Consider the following 14,276-nt stretch of genomic DNA (forward strand, 5'->3'; position numbering starts at 1 on the left):
GAAGAAAGCAAAGATTAAAACCTAGATCTAAGAACTAATCCTAATCCTAATCCTAGAGAGAAGTGAGAGCTTCTCTCTCTAGAAACTACTTCTAAAACTAAACTTAAACTAATGGTAATTAGATGCCTCATCCCTCTTCAATCCATGGCTTAAATAGCATCAGAAATGAGTTGGATTGGGCCCACAAGGCTTGAGAATTCGCTGGCCCACGGATTGCTTTCCAACCCAACTGGAACCGCATCATTTGGACCTCTGTAGCTCAAGTTATAGTCGTTTAAGTGCGAAGAGGTCGGCTTGACAGCTTTCCGGTTCTTTCATTTCTTCATGAGTTCTCCAACTTTTCATGCTTCTTTCTTCATTCCCTTGATCCAATCTTTGCCTCCTAAACCTTAAATCACTTAACAAACATATCAAGGCATCTAATGGAATCAAGATGAATTAAATTTATTTATTTTAAGTCCTAAAAAGCATGTTTTCACTCTTAAGCACAATTAAGGGAGAATATACAAAACCATGCTATTTCATTGAATAAATGTGGGTAAAAGGTGATAAAATCCCCTAAAATCAATACAAGATAAACCGTCAAATTGGGGTTTGTCAGTAAACTTTGTATTGTCTCGTGTGGGTTATAGATGTAATGTTTGCTCACTGAGTTGTAAAACTCACCCTATTATATTCCATATTTTTCAGATACAGGAGTCATTCCAGGTTCCATTCCACCTGCCCCTTAGTAGATCTTAGTCATTTTGGTGAGCCCTTCTTCTTTCCAAGGGCTAAGTAATTATGTAATGGAACCTTTGCTCAAAATTTAGGTTATGTCAATGCTCCATATGTCACATGCAGGATCCTCGTGTGGGTTATGTTATTTTAAATCTTGAACTGTTTAGATAGTAATTATAAGTTAGTTATGTAAGACTTATGAATTTAACTATATACTCTAGTTATTAACTTGATATATATATGATGCGTGTTTTGGATATATTTGGTTGTGGATATGGTTGGAATATGTTGTTGTTTTTGTCTTTAGAAATGGATGTTTATTATTAATACAGGGAGTTAATATTTATGTTGGTAAGGTCCTAGAAACAGAGGAGATTCTATCCGTTTTTCTGAAAATTTGGTTTTTTGGCTTGCTGAGGGACTTGTCCCGTGAGCGCCAGTCATGGCTTGGTTCGGGCCATGACAATATCTCTGTTTGCCCACTTGTTTGGGGATGATAAGGTGTAGCAACCTTATGCTTCACCCCATATCGCAAGAGTAAGGCTTCTACTGGTCTATTGCAGAAATGGCTCCCTCCGTCACTGATGAGGGCTCGTGGGACTCCAAACTTGGTGAAGATATTCTTTCGAAGAAAGTTTATGACTACTTTGTTGTCATTAGTTGGGGTCGCCACTGCCTCCACCCACTTAGATACATAGTCTACTGCCACCAAGATAAACTTGTTTGAATATGAGGGTAGGAATGGTCCCATGAAATCGATTCCCCATACATCAAACAGTTCAAGCTCTAGAATGTATTGCTGTGGCATCTCATTTCTCTTGGGCAGGTTGCCAGCCCTTTGGCATTCAAATACTTATAGTCCTTCCTTGGTCATCACACTTCATCAATCCGAGCGCTCCATCCTTGGCTTGCTCTCCAAGATGGATTTTTGGCCCTTGATGTTTCATGATGATGATGGCTTCATCTGCTCCAATCTCTGCCTCCTCCATTACTTCACCACTCTAGCTACTTCCTGTGGTGGTTGAGCAGAATCAGAGACAAGCCATGCCTCCAAAGATCTCCTACTTGCTGGTCGAATTTTCTTCTTTCTTTTTGGGTATGAAGAGCTCAAGATTACCTCACCAAATCTTACCATATTTGGTGAAAATCTTAGTCACAGCATACTTTTATTTTGTTATGTTTTCTTGCCATCATCATGATGGTCTTGAGACGTGCTCCATATTCTTTTCGGTGAGTAGGTGTAGCTTCCATGGCTTCCTGGACAATGACCGAAGGAGAAGAAGGAAAGAGATGAGAGAGAATTAAACAACTTGGAAGGAAAGCAATTGAATGAGTTAATCAATATAATTACAAAGCTGTTTTTACTTCCCTTAGAGTAGCGTGTAGCACTAAGCAATCAATCATGTCAAACATAATTTCTCTCTCATAATTTCCATGCAATAAATGACAATTGAATGAATTTTGGAATCCATCACATGATTGAATTCTTGGATCCGTTGGAAGCAATTTTGCTTTCTTTCTTCATTGGTTTCGGATCATGCATGAGAAACTTTCATCAAGTATAAAATTGGGCTTAGTTGCAACAACATTTAATCTGTCCCAATAATAACATTTGCTTTCCTGATGAATTTTTTTTTCGGATCATGCAATGAGCAAATAGGAAAGCATGTTTAATTTGGACTTGTAACCATAATGGATTATTTTGGCCCAAGTAACATAATAATCAATTCAGCCATATTCATCATATATTTTTGTATCAAACCAAAGGCTGAATGTAATTGGGCTTGCACCAGAATTTTGTTTTTCGGCCCAATATTAAAACCTGCAACAAAATTATTAATCAATATATGTTAAGTGAAAATCAAATTAATAATTTTGTAATTAATTATTTTAATAATGTTTAGTCATCACAAATATTAATTTAGAGTTTTTCAAACTCATCATATTCTTTTCTCTTTATATTTTGAGTGTGTATAAGTAAAATGAGTTCAAATACTATTTTTCTTTTCTCTTTATGTAGATAGCACTCTACAAACACCACACATTCACATCCTTAATCAAACCTTCTACTACACCACTTTTTATTTTTGCCTCTTAAGCTCTTTACAATGAACAACCTCAGAAAATAATCACCATGTTTTCCCTTTATACCAATCCTATCCATGACTTTTGCACTGATCCTTTTAGCAACACATCTCAATTATTTCATTGAAGCCCCAAATTTCAAATCAACAACATAATTAGAAGGAAAAACCAATATCCATTTCCAAAACCATATCCAATTAGTAGCACATTCAAAATGCAAAGGAACACTCCACCCTGATCTCTGAGTGTCAACCTTATCCACATTCCCAAACCTTGAAACAAAAACAATGCCACAAATAATCTCCAAAGTAGTCAACCACACAGTCCATGAAGTCAAATCTTGATCCAACAACTGCACCACCATAATCAAGAATCTCCAAAACACTCTCAACACCATTGAGAAAAGAGCCTTAGATGATTGTCTCAAACTCTTTGATGACACCATTGTAGAACTCAACACCACCATTCTTGATCTCTCAAAAAATCCATCATCATCATCGTCATCTTCAAACCAAGATTTGTACACTTGTCTTGATGGTTTTTCACAAAGCAAAAATGGGAATGCTGAGAGAGGGTTGATAGAGGAGAAAGTGATTGAGATACACAACATGCTTCAACTTAATAATGGAAGCAAACATCACTCCATTGGCTACAGGATGCAGTGGACCATACACTTTATGCAGTGGACCATGCAATGGGTACCTTTTAGGACATAGTATTGGAAAACTGTTAGCTTTTGCAGTAAAATTTTAACAGTAGAAATCCTCTTATCATTTTATAATCTTCAAAGTCTCGTCTATGAAATCCGCAATAGACAAGGACCTTCACTGCATTATTCTTATTATGTTTCTTATACAATATACCTTCTCTTACACCTTTTATAACCACTGTTAGTAAGGGTTTTGATTTTCTCTACATCAAAGTATGTACAAATCACTTGGGCAAGAATGATGGAACAACATTGAATCCCAAATCACATGTGTATCAAATTGCTTCATCTCTGATGAACCCTCTGCCACGCCTTTTTACACTGCTATTCTAGGTGAGTATGAACACTGATGGATTGGTGTATGATCATGTCTTCTGTTTAGTTTTTTGTGTTTTTATTTTTAATTACAAAAATGATGTAGTTTTCTTTGTGAAATAACTCAATAAATGAGCATAGGTATGTTAGTTTTTCATATTTTATTCACGAAATCTTAAATTAAACATATCTTTGTAACTAATATTGAAAACTGGAAATAGAATCAGAATTCATTCTCTGAAACCAAAACATGCTAATTTATCTGATATATTTGAAATATATAATTTGATAGATTTTGGAGTTTACATATGGTAGCTAAACAGAAACACAGAGAGAATGAGAATTATGAAATAGGAGCCTGTTTCCTCACAGGATTGATGGTGCACTCGCCTTGTCTGCGACTTCATTGATTCAGGTGACTATCAATAAATATTATGTTTTATACTTTTATTCAAAGCATGGAACAAGAATATCAAAACACCAATGGAAAAGAAAACAATTTGTTGCTATCTACTTATCCAGTGGGTTGGTGTGGAGCAACTTTAGTTGGTTTGGTAACAGAAAGTATTAGTGCATTACCTATTAGGGATTCACTTTGATGAATATTTTCTCTGAAATCAACACTTAAGATTCAAGATATCAAACAAATATATCATTAGTAACCTCTATATCTGTATAATTCATGAAGACTATTTTAATTTGTTTGGCATAAAACTAAGAAAGCTATGGAGGAACTTATTGCGTATAGTAAAAGAGAGTTAGCATTAAAATTCAAGGATGATACTCCCTCCATTTTGAAATAAGTCTTTTTTTTTTTAAGGTTTCAAAATGTTGGTCACATTTATAATATTTACATAGCATTCGTTTCTGTTGAATTAAAAAATTAATTAACTTTGTGAGGACACATTAAATTTGGTTATTATGGGCTAAGAAAAATTTTAATGGGCTATTCTAACATGTATGTTTTGGTGCAGCAAGAAACAGATTGGAGGAAGTTGAAGTAAGAGTGTACAACCTTTGCAGAGTTTAAAATTTGGAGTGTTGCTATATATACTGGAGATTCTTTAACAAGAAGGAAAAAGAGGAAAGAAAAATTCAGTTTTGCATATAGAGCAATATTGTGCATTGATCAGTTCATTCCGTTGGACCGTTACAGTCATGACCCGAACCAAGCCATAACTGGCGCTCAAGGGACAAGTCCCTCAGCAAACCAAACGACTAAATTTTCAGAAAAACGGACAGAATCTCCTCTGTTTCTAGGACCTTACCAACATAAATATTAACTCCCTGTATTAATAATAAACCTCCATTTCCAAGACAACAACAACAACATACTCCAAATTATATCTACAACCAAATATATCCAAAATACGCATCATATATATATATCAAGTTGATAACTAGAGTATATAATTAAAACCATAAGTCTTACATAACCAAATCATAATCACTACCTAAACAGTTCAAGATTCAAAATAACATAACCCACACGAGGATCCTGGCTGTGACATATAGAGCATTGACATAATCTAGATTTTGAGCAAAGGTTCCATTACATAATTACTTAGCCCTTAGAAAGAAGAAGGGCTCACCAAAATGACTAAGATCTACTGAGGGGCAGGTGGAATGGAACCTGGAATGACTCCTGTATCTGAAAAACATGGGAATATAATAGGGTGAGTTTTGCAACTCAGTGAGCAAACATTACATCTATAACCCACACGAGACAATACAGAGTTTACCTTGAAAATTATATTTCTTTTCAGAGATGAGAAATTCATATTAATTAATTATACAAACATTAGATAAATAGTTAAGCGGATGAACTGAAATGGGAGTTCTCATTCCAGAAGTCAAATCAAATCAAATATTACACATCTAGGGCGGCTCCACCTCTAAGGGTAGCCCTTTCCTCTACTGTGCCCGTACGGTATAACAGATCCAACGTGTGACCTACATGTTAGGCTAGCAACGCCCCTGCTAGCTGAGGTCTGAGCCAGATGCATCTAGGTTAACGTCATAACCGCCGTTAACTACGGTTTTCTAGTCAGAGTCTCCCAAACCAATCCAAACCAAATCACTTATAAAAATCTCTAGTGCTTATAACATACTACTAAATTCCATAGCAAATCAATATATATAGGATTGCATACTAAAATTTAATTAAAATTTACATAAGGTCAAATAAGAAAACATTTATACTTTACAAAATATATAAATATCATCTCGTGTGTATTTTTATAAAATTGTAAGTTTCACAAATCAATATTTATTTTCAAAAATTCAGAAATCACAATAATAAAATATTTTCAAACTCCAAAATTAATGATTCAACATAGATATTGATAATAATATATTTAAAAACAATTATAGATATAACATCCACTCACAACTTGATTCCAAAGAACCGGAAGCAACTCTGAGCGCGTCAATGAGCTACCAAATGATGTCCAATAATTCTACAACTCTAGAAATATGACAATAATGATATTTGTGAGCTACTACTATTGTCAATTAACATAATCTTACTCACCTTGACAAAAGCCCCAAATTTTCTAACCTCTAATAACCCTAATTCGGATTTATATATACCCATAAATATAGAGATGACAAAAATTGGAGATATGGCTAATTATTGAGTCAAAGAGTTACCTTGAAGCCTCAATAATAACCGGGACTCAAAGTTGAATGCTTCCTTCACTCATTAAGTTGAAATTTTCTGATTTGGAGATTTTGAGAAAATGAGATTTGAATAAATGGAGATAGAATAGAGAAGAAAAGGAAGCAAGATGATGAAGGTGAATTTGATGATATTGAGTGGTTGGTTGCAAGGAGAAGAGATGAAGAAATCTAGTTGGTAAGAGAAGAGAAATGAGGGTTTTACATTTTGATTTTTTTGAAAGAAAATGAAAGGGAAGGAGAACATAGGGGGAGGGGGAATGTCGAAGAAGATGAAAAGAGAGAAAGAAAATTTTTTAAGTGGGGGCATGTGCCCCCCACGTGTTCTCAACCTCTCTCTCTTTTCTTTCTTTTTTTTTCTCACACTCTCGGTTATTACATTCTCTCCCCCTTAAGAAATTCGGTCCCCGAATTTCAAACCCATAAACTATGATAAGTGTGATAGTTACCTTTAGACTCAAACAAATACGGATATTTGTCGCGCATAGCGTCCTCCACTTCCCAAGTTGCTTCTTCTACCGAATGATTCTTCCAAACAACTTTCACAGATGCTATCTCTTTAGAACGTAGTTTCTTTACTTGGCGATCTATTATAGCCACCGGTTCCTCTTCAAATGATAAATCTTCGTTTAGCTCTATGGCTTGTGGTGCAAGCACATGAGATGGGTCGAGAAGGTATTTGCGCAACATTGATACATGAAAAATTGGATGAATCATAGACAACTCAGGCGGCAATGCAAGCGGTAAGCAACTGCACCTATTCTGTCCAGTATCTCAAATGGACCAATGTATCAAGGACTAAGCTTGCCTCTTTTCCCAAACCTCATCACTCCCTTCATAGGTGACACTCTCAGAAATACCTGATCACCCACTGAAAACTCTAAGTTACGCCTTCTGTTATCAACATAAGCCTTCTGCCTTCTCTGAGCTGCTAATAAACGTTCTCTTATTATGCGAACCTTCTCAACCGCATCTTGTACCAAATTTGGCCCCAAAAGCTTAACCTCACCAACCTCAAACCACCCAATAGGTGACCTGCATCTTCTCTCATAAAGAGCTTCAAATGGTGCCATTTGAATGCTGGCTTGATAACTATTATTATAAGAGAACTCGATCAAAGGTAGATAGTTGTCCCAATTCCCACCAAAATCTAGAACACAACACCTTAATATGTCTTCCAATATCTGGATCGTCCTCTCTGATTGCCCATCGGTTTGAGGGTGAAAAGCTGTGCTAAAATCTAGACGAGTTCCTAACGCTTTTTGAAAAGATTTCCAAAAATGAGAGGTGAACTGGGGCCTGCGATCTGAAATAATGGACACTGGAATTCCATGTAGCTTAAATATCTCATCAACATAAAGTTGAGTATACCGAGCTGCACTGAAAGTTGTTTTCACCGGAAGAAAGTGAGCTGACTTCGTCATTCTACCCACAATTACCCAAATTGAATCAAAACCTTTAAAACTACGAGGTAAACCTGTTACAAAATCCATTGTAATCCTTTCCCACTTCCATTCAGGTATCTCAATCTGTTGTAATAACCCAGCAGGTCTTTGATGTTCAGCTTTAACTTGTTGGCAAGTTAAGCAATGAGAAATAAAAACTCCTATGTCTTTCTTCATGCCTTCCCACCAAAACAATTGTTTCAAATCTTGACACATCTTATTGGATCCTGGATGAACGGTATACTTAGAATTGTGAGCCTCCTCCAAAATAGCTTTCTTCAAGTCGGGGTTATCTGGCACACATAAGCGTTGACCACAACGCAAAACATCTTGATCAAGAGAAAAGTCTGAGTTTCTCCCATTGCGAACATCTTCCATAAGCTTTCTTAGTTTCGAATCATCACCTTGTGCAACCTTGATCTGTTCTATTAGGGAAGATTGAGCTCGAACATGTGCTAAGAAAACTCCTGATTCTCCAAGGTCAAATTGAATTCCACCGGCCTCCAATTGATGGACTTCTTCAACAATTGGTCTCCTGATATGGGCCAAGCTACCCATAGATTTTCTACTGAGGGCATCTGCTACAACATTTGCCTTTCCAGGATGATACAAAATGGTACAATCGTAATCTTTTAGCAACTCCATCCATCTCCGTTGCCTCAAATTTAAATCCTTCTGTTGAAATATATACTTCAAACTCTTATGATCCGTATAGATTTCACAGGTCTCACCATAAAGGTAGTGTCTCCAAATCTTTAAAGCAAAGACGACCGCTGCCATTTCCAGGTCATGAGTTGGATAATTCTGCTCATGCTTCTTGAGTTGTCGCGAGGCATAGGCAATGACGCAGCCATGCTGCATTAATACACAACCAAGTCCTATCCGAGATGCATCGCAAAAGACTGAGAATCCCCCAGACCCAGAAGGTAAAACAAGAACTGGTGCTGAGGTTAGACAAGACTTAAGTGTCTGAAAACTTCCCTCACAAGCTTCTGACCATTGAAACTTCACATTCTTCTGAGTTAACTTGGTTAATGGTGCCGAAATTCTCGAGAAGTCCTTGATGAATCGCCGATAGTAGCCGGCCAACCCTAGAAAGCTACGAATTTCTGTCACTGTAGTAGGCCTTGGCCACTTCTGAACGGCTTCAACCTTCTTTGGATCCACCATGATTCCATCTTTTGATACCACATGCCCCAAGAATGTCACTTGATCAAGCCAAAACTCACATTTAGAAAACTTAGCATAGAGCTTGTGATCCCTTAAGGTTTGTAACACAATCCTCAAATGATACTCATGCTCCGTAGCACTTTTCGAATACACCAAGATATCATCGATGAAGATGATAACAAAGCGATCTAAGAAAGGTTTGAAGACTCGATTCATTAAGTCCATGAAAGTTGTAGGCGCATTCGTCAGACCAAAGGACATTACTAAGAACTCATAGTGCCCATAGTGAGTACGAAAAGCGGTTTTTGGAATGTCTTCCTCTTTTATCTTCAATTGATGGTACCCTGAACGCAGGTCGATTTTTGAGAAATAGGTAGCTCCTTGAAGTTGATTAAACAAATCATCAATCCTGGGCAATGGATACTTGTTGCGAACAGTTATCTTATTGAGCTGACGATAATCCACACATAGTCGCATCGTTCCATCCTTCTTCTTTACGAATAGAACAGGAGCTCCCCACGGAGAAGTGCTAGGACGAATGAATCCTTTCTCTAGCATATCTTCCAATTGAACTTTTAATTCTCGTAACTCGGTTGGAGCCATACGATAGGGAGGAATGGACACAGGTTGGACTCCCGGAGCCAATTCTATGGAAAACTCAACTTCACGGTCAGGCGGCATCCCCGGTAGCTCATCAGGGAACACGTCAGGAAATTCTCTAACGATAGGAGCCTGATCAAGACTAGGCACTTCGGCATCAACATCTCTAACAACTGCCAAAAATCATTGGTTTCCCTTATCCATCAATTGCATAGCACTCATAGATGAGATGATGCTAGCTAAAGTGGGACAGTCATCACCCTTAAAAACAAAAGGTGAGATACCCGGTATGTCAAACTTCACAGTTTTGGAGTAACAGCCCACATCAGCATGACAAGCTGCTAACCAATCCATGCCTAAGATGACATCAATATCTTCCATTGGTTCTAAAAGGATCAAATCAGCTAAGGTTTCAACGGTATTAATTCTAACAACACAAGACCGAAATACGACTCGAACCATCGTGGAGACTCCAAGCGGAGTGCCAACATGAAATGGGTGGGATAACAGTTCAGGTTGTTTATCGAAACGAGATGCAAGATGTGGAGATACATATGAATAATGAGAACTCGTATCAAATAACACTCGAGCATCTAAAGAACAAACTTGTAAAGTACCTGCCACCACAGCATGAGAAGCTTGAGCATCTTAACGTGTTAAGGCATACACACGTGCCTGACCTCTTCCTCTTTGGCTCCCTCCTCTGTTATAAGTTTGACCCCTGCCACCTGCTCCTCTGCCACTAGGACCAAAAGAATTTCCAATAGACATAGCTGAAGATGATGGCATTGGTGTTGTAGGACGTGCAATACCTGGAGCAAAGCCTCATCTAGGATTTGGACAATCCCTCCTAAGATGACCAGATTGACCACAACCAAAACATGCACCAGTAGCCTTGAAACATATACCGGAATGGTAACTCCCACACTGAAGACAATAGGGCTGAGCTGGCCCTGTCTGATTTGAACCCTGTGCACTAGATTGAGAGGTGCTCTTAACAAAAGGTCTGGGATTCGAAACACTCATGGGAGCAGATCCAGAAGAAGCAACCCCACCAAAAGATGCTTGAGGACGAGCTCGATACCCCGAATAACCTTGCTGATTAGTTTGACCACGATGAGACTGAAATCCTCCTAAACTAGATCCACAAGAAAATTGTCCCTTCATCTTGGGCTTCTTACCAACATCCTTAAAAGCATTTCTCTCCGCTATTCCAACTTCAATTCCATAGGCAGAGTTTAGGACATCCTTAAAAGACATGCATCCGACTTCAGGCATAAGAGTAGTGAACATAGGTTCTGCCAATCCACGAACAAAACGACGAACTTTCATCTCTTCTGAATTCACCAAGTACGGAGCACTCTTAGAAAGTCTAGTAAACTCCTTAGCATACTCAGTCATTGTCATATTCTCTTGCCTTAATCTTTCAAAGGCAATTGCATCTTCTGCTTGCTTGTTAGCTGGATAAAATCGAGCAAGAAACTCTTCAGTAAACTCTTCCCAAGAAGGAGGAGGAAGTCCAGCTGCTTCTTTGCTCTCAAGAAGAGACTCATACCAATATCTTGCTGAACCACGCAAGTTGTAGGATACTAACTCAACAGCCCATTCTTTGGTGCACTTGAGAGCTCGAATAGCTTTCTTTGCATCCTCTAGATATTGTTGTGGATCTTCATCCAATGAATCTCCATTGAAAGTGGACGAATTCAACTTCAAATACTTTTCAATTGGCGGCTCTTGATCCCCAAACAATTGATGAACCCTATGAGGCTGAGGATTTGGCGCATTAGGAAGTCTCGCTTCACCCCTATTTTGATTTGTTAGAACCTGTAACACCGCATTAAGAGTTTGATTCATTCCCCTCAATTCAGCTGCTAAGTCCGGTTGAGCCTCTCTTACTGCGGGGTTCTCTTGAACTCTCTCGCGGGGTATCTCTCCTTCGCGCCTATCAGCTATCCTTTGGCTCCTTGGCCTTTGTCGAAGCGCTCCAAGAGGCAGAGAAACTGCCCTATTGGATTCAGCAGTATCAGGAGCACCAACAGTTCCACCACGTCTTTTCTTAGGTGGCATCTTCCACCTATCGAGTAAGTAGAGCGATTGAATCACCAACAACATATGTATATGGAGTTCGAAGACAATAGGACAGGCAGAAAGAATTATGAGACCAAAAGATTAAGGACAACTTCCTATAGGCCTCTAGTAATATCACACTTTGTGAAAATGGGCCGGCTTCCATTTGCACAATTGTGATCTTATTAAAGGACACTTGCTCCATATTACACAGGAAAACCTAAAGCTCTGATACCACTTTGTCATGACCCGAACCAAGCCATGACTGGCGCTCAAGGGACAAGTCCCTCAGCAAGCCAAACGACTAAATTTTCAGAAAAACAAACAGAATCTCCTCTGTTTCTAGGACCTTACCAACATAAATATTAACTCCCTGTATTAATAATAAACCTCCATTTCCAAGACAACAACAACAACATACTCCAAATTATATCCACAACCAAATATATCCAAAATACGCATCATATATATATATCAAGTTGATAACTAGAGTATATAGTTAAAACCATAAGTCTTACATAACCAAATCATAATCACTACCTAAATAGTTCAAGATTCAAAATAACATAACCCACACGAGGATCCTGCCTGTGACATATAGAGCATTGACATAATCTAGATTTTGAGCAAAGGTTCCATTACATAATTACTTAGCCCTTAGAAAGAAGAAGGGCTCACCAAAATGACTAAGATCTACTGAGGGGCAGGTGGAATGGAACCTGGAATGACTCCTGTATCTGAAAAACATGGGAATATAATAGGGTGAGTTTTGCAACTCAGTGCAAACATTACATCTATAACCCACACGAGACAATACAGAGTTTACCTTGAAAATTATATTTCTTTTCAGAGATGAGAATTCATATTAATTAATTATACAAACATTAGATAAATAGTTAAGCGGATGAACTGAAATGGGAGTTCTCATTCCAAAAGTCAAATCAAATCAAATATTACACATCTAGGGCGGCTCCACCTCTAAGGGTAGCCCTTTCCTCTAGTGTGCCCGTACGGTATAACAGATCCAACGTGTGGCCTACAAGTTAGGCTAGCAACGCCCCTGCTAGCTGAGGTCTGAGCCAGATGCATCTAGGTTAACGTCATAACCGCCGTTAACTACGGTTTTCTAGTCAGAGTCTTCCAAACCAATCCAAACCAAATCACTTATAAAAATCTCTAGTGCTTATAACATACTACTAAATTCCATAGCAAATCAATATATATAAGATTGCATACTAAAATTTAATTAAAATTTACATAAGGTCAAATAAGAAAACATTTATACTTTACAAAATATATAAATATCATCTCGTGTGTATTTTTATAAAATTGTAAGTTTCACAAATCAATATTTATTTTCAAAAATTCAGAAATCACAATAATAAAATATTTTCAAACTCCAAAATTAATGATTCAACATAGATATTGATAATAATATATTTAAAAACAATTATAGATATAACATCCACTCACAACTTGATTCCAAAGAACCGGAAGCAACTCTGAGCGCGTCAACGAGCTACCAAATGATGTCCAATAATTCTACAACTCTAGAAATATGACAATAATGATATTTGTGAGCTACTACTATTGTCAATTAACATAATCTTACTCACCTCGACAAAAGCCCCAAATTTTCTAACCTCTAATAACCCTAATTCGGATTTATATATACCCATAAATATAGAGATGACAAAAATTGGAGATATGGCTAATTATTGAGTCAAAGAGTTACTTTGAAGCCTCAATAATAACCGGGACTCAAAGTTGAATACTTCCTTCACTCATTAAATTGAAATTTTCTGATTTGGAGATTTTGAGAAAATGAGATTTGAATAAATGGAGATAGAATAGAGAAGAAAAGGAAGCAAGATGATGAAGGTGAATTTGATGATATTGAGTGGTTGGTTGCAATGAGAAGAGATGAAGAAATCTAGTTGGTAAGAGAAGAGAAACGAGAGTTTTACATTTTGATTTTTTTGAAAGAAAATGAAAAGGAAGGAGAACAGAGGGGGAGGGGGAGTGTCGAAGAAGATGAGAAGAGAGAAAGAAAATTTTTTAAGTGGGGGCATGTGCCCCCACGTGTTCTCAACCTCTCTCTCTCTTCTTTCTTTTTTTTTTCTCACACTCTCGGTTATTACAGTTACCCTCTCTAATGGGATTGCAGATTTCACGTTGTGATAAGCTGAAGATGATTCTGCAAGGGTGATGGAACTCGTCATCATCCGGAGACACCCTTCCGATCCCTTAAATTTCTACAATTTTATGATATGAGTTGCTGGAAGGAATGGGAGTCATATGAATGTGGTGATGACGATGACGGTGCACCATTTCCTCAACTTGAGAAGCTCGATATTCTGAGCTGTCCTAAGTTAAGAGGATGCCCACTTTCCTTCCGTCTTTGAAATCACTTTGGATTTCAGGATGCGAGCAGCTTGGTTGTTATGTGCCAAGAGCTCCCATCATTCGCGAATTAAGAATATATG

General features: G+C 37.7%; 1 long non-coding RNA gene across 1 annotated transcript; it reads left to right on the forward strand.

Moving 5' to 3' along the window:
- The first annotated feature begins 2,939 nt into the window (after positions 1-2,939).
- Positions 2,940-4,913, forward strand: LOC130960287 (uncharacterized). Its single transcript, XR_009079055.1, has 3 exons — positions 2,940-3,847; positions 4,122-4,244; positions 4,804-4,913. It is a non-coding gene; the product is annotated as an uncharacterized LOC130960287 (long non-coding RNA).
- Positions 4,914-14,276: the final 9,363 nt, after the last annotated feature.

The sequence above is a fragment of the Arachis stenosperma genome, chromosome 2 (genome assembly GCF_014773155.1).
Source record: "Arachis stenosperma cultivar V10309 chromosome 2, arast.V10309.gnm1.PFL2, whole genome shotgun sequence".
In the NCBI taxonomy this organism is placed as follows: domain Eukaryota; kingdom Viridiplantae; phylum Streptophyta; class Magnoliopsida; order Fabales; family Fabaceae; genus Arachis; species Arachis stenosperma.